This window comes from Palaemon carinicauda, chromosome 23 (assembly GCF_036898095.1).
Source record: "Palaemon carinicauda isolate YSFRI2023 chromosome 23, ASM3689809v2, whole genome shotgun sequence".
NCBI classification, from domain to species: Eukaryota; Metazoa; Arthropoda; class Malacostraca; order Decapoda; family Palaemonidae; genus Palaemon; species Palaemon carinicauda.
The window spans coordinates 75,740,452-75,747,723 of NC_090747.1; the positions used below are offsets into that span (position 1 = coordinate 75,740,452).

The 7,272-nt window shown below is 33.7% G+C and overlaps 1 long non-coding RNA gene across 1 annotated transcript in view; it reads right to left on the reverse strand.

The window, feature by feature from the left end:
• Nucleotides 1-6,082: 6,082 nt before the first annotated feature.
• The window catches only part of LOC137617184 (uncharacterized), a 55,970-nt gene continuing 54,780 nt past the window's right edge, over nucleotides 6,083-7,272 (reverse strand). The window contains exon 3 of the long non-coding RNA XR_011039582.1: nucleotides 6,083-6,552. This is a non-coding gene — a long non-coding RNA (uncharacterized lncRNA). The remainder of the gene's footprint in view (nucleotides 6,553-7,272) is intronic.

Genomic DNA, 7,272 nt, shown 5'->3' on the forward strand with positions numbered 1-7,272 from the left:
TGTCAACTTTACAAAGATTAAAACCCCAGTCGTTCTGTTGAATAATGTCCAATTAATGACCGAACCTAATACCTTTACCTAGCCCGGGCCAAATGGAAAACAGAAGCCAGTCGAGAATTACAAACTTCGGGAAGACACTGGCTGTCCTCTTGCTGTTACTAATGAACTTTAGCCTGACCATACACCAGCTTGGACTGCTGCTCCCGAGAGCTGTTCCACCCTGGAATTAATTAATATAATGAATACACATTCAATGGCTAAGCACAAAACTGAGCGAATGGGTCTACCCAACCTTTTTCTTGTCTACTGCACTTCATGTTCTTTAATTCCTTGCTAGTACTTATTTACTGATAGAGAAAAGTTAAACAAAGTAATAAACACTTTGAATTAAGGTGTTTCTAATCATAAACACTTTGAAGTACTATTCATGACAGTAATTACTCTTTGTATACATTTGCCATACAAATAAATGTAAGATAATGTTCAAGTAGCAGACTCCGAACTTGGAGAATTCACTTATCGTCCCGATTCTCAGACCAAATTACATTTAAAAAGAGGTGAGCCTTGTGAGAACTATAAGCAAAATGTGGGCTCTGTTTCCCGAAGAATGTACAGTTTAATACAAACCCAGGGGAAATTAATATTTAGATACACACGACATTTTAATGGCTTGTGACTTTTGTTTACCTTATTTGATTGCATTACAAGATTATTATTACTATTATTATTATTATTATTATTATTATTATTATTATTATTATTATTATTATTATTACTACTTGCTAAGCCACAACCCTAGTTGGAAAAGCAGGATGCTATAAGCCCACGGGCCCCAAGAGGAAATATAGCCCAGTGAGGAAAGGAAACAAGGAAAAATAAGGTATCTTAAGAACAGTATTAACATTAAAATAAATCGTCATCCTCATCGTTATGATCACCACCTCCCCTCTTTCTCCAACCCAATCAGAGATGTAAAAGAATTTGATCCTTAACTATGAAGTCAGTAAGGAGCATATTTGGTTATCGCGTCCACAAGCCAAGGAATGAGATTAGGGAAAGCGATAAGGTCACGTTTATATTTATGTTGAAGAATTTCAGAAAGGATTCGAGAACGAAATTGCACTGGATGCGATACCTTACGATGCAAACCATCTCAAATTTTATGCTTTTCCTTCTTCTTTATTATTACTATTGTATGCGATCCGTCAAAAAGGGAGTCTAAATATTTATAGATATGCACACACACACGTGCACATACTCAAATTCAGCCCTTCCCACCATTATCCCTTTCCTAAAACCACAACCGAGTGGTTCGGCAATTTATTGGAGTGTGTGGTTTCCGAGTGTACATCTCGGGACACACCCTCTCACCAGGATATGAATATTCCCTTTCGCCCCCCGAGCGTGTCAGGAAATCTATATATATATATATATATATATATATATATATATATATATATATATATATATATATATATATATATAATCTGTACTGACACTTACTCTTTTTTGCATAGGGGATATTATTATTATTATTATTTTTATTATTATTATTTTTATTATTAAAATCATAATAATGATAATGAGGATTATTTAGCCATTCTGATAACTCCATAATAATTTTCAAGGTTTGATTAAAAGATAGGAAATTTCCCCCAAGTTACCAAAACTTTTGGAAAATAGATATTTACATCGTTATAATATTTACAATAATTAAGCTTTTGGGCAAGGGGCACTAGAATTCAGTTAGATTTAGCATGACTAGAGAGTAAAAAGAGCAATAAATAAAGCAATAAATAAAATTTTTTATATAATTGATTTTGGTTTTTTGTTATCAAAAGGATTGAGATTTACCAGCCCAATGAGTCAAATGAATTTGGGAGAGTAAATTTATGCTCTATGTTAACTCTTATTGATAAAAGAAATAAGTTAGAGAGTATAACCTATATTAATTTAAATTCTTTTCTATTAAACCCGTGTTTCTTAAGAACATTAAAATCTTAAAAATAAAAGTACTCAGAGTCAGATCAAGTGTCAGATAAAGTTTGCTGACAAAATCATAATTTTCTTTTTTAAAAAACAGTGAATTCATGAAATATATATTGGATGATTATAGCAGTATCACACTCACTGCACTTGGGGACTGTTTTGTGAGGTGTGCTCATTAAAAAGCCATGGGTCAATTTCGTATGACCATTACGGTACAGAATATAACTCAAATTACTTCCATCCTCGTATATTCCTCTTTAGCTTTATTTAATTTAATTTATCATTTTCTGATTCATTATTCCACATCGTTTACCATTTTCCTACTGTAAAATGTTTTATGATACTTATATAATCCTTAGTTGATGGTTTAATGCACTTTGATGGTAAATCAATTGCTGAATTAGCAGCAGCATCGGCTTTTTCCTTATCAGCAACCCCATCCTGGTCAGGAATCCAACATATTTTTATATTTACCCCTTAAGAATAGGATTAGTTAAGGAGCTCTTTAGTTTATAATATTAGTTGGTTCCCATGCATGTGACCTTTTGGGGCTTTTAGGGCTCATCTTGAATCAGTATCAGTGACAAATTTATGATTTACCCCATCTGCAATTGTTTTGATAATGGCAATTACTAATAATTTGGCTTTGGAGAGAACAGATGGTGTAATAACACAAGTGGCATTCTGGAACTTTTGTCTGCCCATCATGATCTTATCACATTGCTAACTTCTAAAACTGAATCTTTAATGTTAAAGTTATCTCGTGTTAAAATATGGAAAAAAGGGGTTTTCCATTTTATCGTGTTATTTATTTCGAGCCCCAACCATCAAAATTGTCAGTTATTTAAGCTCCTTGCCTCCATGACAAACGTGTGTAAAAAGATATCATTGTTATCTTAATGCACTTGTTTTTTATCAGAAATGGATCTGGCTTTGTTGTTCTGTAAATTCTGGTTGTTTAAAATTTTTAAATCCTTAAATAAAACGCATCAAAATGGCAAATTTAGGGTCGTGTTGGTCTAGTAGAAACGTCCTTACCTAGTGATTTCTAGACTGGGGTTCGAGTCCCGTTCAAACTCATTAGTATCTTTAGTGCCTGTAACCTCATCAACCTTGTGAGCTAAGGATGGGGAGTTTAGGTCTACCAGTTGAGTCATCAGCAGTCATAGCCCCCCCCCCCCGCCCTTCTGGTCCTAGCTTGTGGGGAGAGGGTGCTTGGGCGCTGATCATATGCATATATGATCAGTTTCTAGGCCTTGTCGTTCTTGCTAGGGCAATGTCACTGTCCCTTGCCTCTGCTGTTCATGAGCGCCCTTTAAAACCTTTAAATTAGTTTATTTATAAAAAAAACAGTAAAGACGATATTGTTTGAATATCTCCTAAGAATGGTAGTCCACTACTAAGGCATACGGAAGGTTCCAATTAGTTAAAACTAAGTTAAAGTAAATCAATTCTGTCATACTTGGGGAATCTCTTACCGAGTAAGTATTTTCCTGACCTGTGTCTTTGAACACTCTTATTGAAGACGAGTTTGAAATTTTCTTGACAATTGCTGTTATCTTTTAAGGTAGGTTAAAACACAGATTCGTTGTTTCAATTTATTAATCTTATCTGGCCTATGTTACTATTTACCTACAAATATCTTACAGACGTCCAGGAAGTACTTAGATTCTTAATTCTTATGAGAACACATATTGGTAAAAACTGCTTTATGATCACCTATAAACAATCTTGAAATGCCTCGAATAAACAGGAGCTATGGGTTATATTACCTTAGTTTTAAGCTTGATAAACGTTCATAAGGTCATAATTACATTATTATACATTTATCAAGTTTGAGGGGAGTGATTTTACCATTATCGTTGATAATGGGTTTAGAAAGGGTTGTTTTGTCTCTTTCTCTCTTTCTATCTATTAATGGATAAACTATATCACATAATGATATATAGATATATCGATTGATACTGCAGGTCAGTTCTTTATTGCAGATTCAAGATAGATAGATAGATAAATAGATAGATAGAGTGTACTAATTGTTTTGCTTAAATCCCAATAAAGATAGAAAGATGAACGAGATGGCAGCAAATCAAACTAATAGACAGAGATGTAGATGCCCAATTGAATTTGGGAGAGAGAGAGAGAGAGAGAGAGAGAGAGAGAGAGAGAGAGAGAGAGAGAGAGAGAGAGAGAGAGAGACATTTATTCACAAATACAAATGAATAGGGTAAAATGAAAAATTTTTCCTAACGTTTTGTTAACTTTGATTAATTTAGCGCAGCTATTTCTATGATCTATGATGACAGAATTAATCACTGAGGAGAATCAATATGAAATTCTCCATGGTCTTATTGTTATTACGCAAATTAATGTTATCAAGACGTAATGTTATTTATTTTACACCAAGCTGCAATTTCTGTTGGGTAGAATGCCATAGATCACTCCTGCACTAATTATAAAAAAAAAAAAAACATGAAAATTATGCTTAGAACAATGACAATTGTTGAGAGTTTCTCTACTTTTATCCTAACTTTTATCCTTTTTTCTGTTCTCTATTTTAATATTTTTCCCGAAAGCAAAATTCTAGGTATTAGAAACAAGAAATTGAAATTGATTGATCGAGTAATTGGGTTTCAGGGGCCAGAATACCTTTGGTTATCGTTGATGTTACTCAAAATGAAATAGAGTTCGGAAATGATATTTTAATGTATTCAAAATGTTGCATAGTCTTAGAAAGAAAAGTTTAGATTTAACTCTAATTTACAATAATGAAATTAATTTGGAATACAAGAAACTCGGCCAAAGAAAAATAACAGCAAATTTTTTTTTTTTAAAACAGAACCATCATAAAGATATCACAAAAATATAACCTTGATTATGCGTGGAATTTGAAAATAAGAAAACAAACATTACCGGTAAATAAAATAAAGAATTTTAAAATGAATGACGATGTCTTTTTCTTTGTTTGACTGTTTGTTCTAAGAAAATATCCATATGTAACAGAATAAGATGTGTACCCTTTGCATAACACCGGTCATCTCTTTCAAAACTGACTCGTGCATAATTGTCCAAACTTGGGGACGGTATGGAACCTCACTAATGGGCACTATAGTCAAATTTCTTTAGCGAGGCAGATTTGCACTGACTTGCAGCGGTGCCCTTTTAGCTCGGAAAAGTTTCCTGATCACTGATTGGTTAGAATTATCTTGTCCAACCAATCAGCGATCAGGAAACTTTTCCGAGCTAAAAGGGCACCGCTGCGAGTCGGTGCAAATCTTCCTCGCTAAGAAAATATTGGCTATAGACATTTTGACTCTTTTACATTATTGTCGGTTTTGATAGCATGGGTACGTGAGTATGAGATAGAAGTTGGTAACACTAGATTTAATTAAATTAATTATGTATAAAGTCACTAGAGTAACTTTTTCATTCAGTCAGAACATTCGTACAATTCCATGTTGAATGTTACAAAGTTGCGTCCATAGTATGGTGAATTGTTAACATTATCATAACACACATTTAAACGTATAACAAGAAGGATGACTCAATATTAGTTTAATTTAATTCCAAAAGGATGGAAATAGTCTGATTAGTATGGCAATGGGACAATTGGAATTTACATTCAATATTGATTGCTTTGATCAATTAATCATTTATAATGACTTTACAAAATTTCATCAGATCACAATGATAGTGTAAAAATAACATTAGCCATTGCAATGAAATACAATCTCATTAGCATAATACTTGTGCTTTAAACAACGTGACTTTAACATAAGATTGTAATTCAGCTTGAATTATATTTCATTTACATTTTATCTAATAACTAATAACATATTTCATTTTAATGGCATGCAGTTTCATCAACAAAACACGTTATGCCTTGTTAATTATGTAATTATATAATTAATCTTTTATTACTGTTTATATTATTAAAAAAGGGGTTTTCTTATAATTTGAGTATGGCTTAATAACATATTTTACATTTAATGATAGCATCTGTTTAACAAAATACTTCTAATGACGTGAATAATGACGTAATGATGACGTAATCAATAGAATAGAAATACAATATAAAGTCTACTCATTGCTAACACTTACAAGACCACAAGGAAGAACAGATTTTTATCCATTTGTTTTCATCTACTTTTGTATAATCATGTTAATTTTAGTTACAGATATACGGCTAAGAGATGAATAGAAAGATAGAAATATAGATAGATACATAAATTAATGAAATCCTCTTAGAGAGCAGGTAGTGAAAAGCTGATAAGATTCATAGAAGGAAAATTAAAGATTAATGAAGACAGAGATAATCAGACAGACAAACGGATCGCATAAACGAATTAGATATCCCCGCTAAGCGGGAGATTAAAGCAGTTACGAAAGATCAGCAGAAGGTCGTCAGTAGGAGACGCCGAATAGCAGGGGCACCAGCAGCTGCTACTGCTGGTATCAGCAGGAGAACCATGAGCAGGGAAGCGGGACTCAGACTCGCTGATCCGTTGCAGTTGTCTTCGGGGCAGCAGCTGACCTTTGTGTAGTGGGTTTTCATCGTCTTTCCGCCTGTTCGGAGACACAGAAGAGATGTTTATGCGAAACAGTGAATAAGGATAATGATAACAAAAGGATAATGGAAGGCCTAATGATAACTCATTTAGTTTTTCGGGAAAGCGTATAAACGTTATTTTGATATACACGCACAAACACACATACAGACACACACAACAACAATAAATACAGTCGTCTCTAGTCGACTGCAAGACAAAGGCCTCAGACATGTCCTTATTCATGCCTGGGGTTTGGACAGTATCGTCTTATCCCCCACAGCAAACCAACCTAGTATGGGTGTCCCTGACTAGTACAGTTTTGGTGATCTTTGGCGGTACGCAAACCCTTTCACCACGTTAAGGTATCCCCACTGGTATCCCCACTCTGCGTGTGTGTCTGTGTATGCGGGATATTTCATGAGGGAACTGGGATAGAAAGTGTTTCCAGATGATGGGTAGGAGTTTATACCAAGGAGGAAATTTCGAATATAATTTAGCAGGATTTTATTGCCATTTCGCATGCATAAGGAGAGAAAAATGTAAGATTTATGTGTGTCTGATTAATAAAAGTAAGAATGCATGTTACTCCAATAAGTTAAATTTTATATAAAAATGAGTATCTCATGATTGTTAAGTTGCTATTAACCTATCTCGCTGTGGATTTCTTTTTTATTTAATCGGCAGTAATTTCAGAACTGTTTTACGTTTTGATTAGGAATAAGGTAAAAGGTAAAAT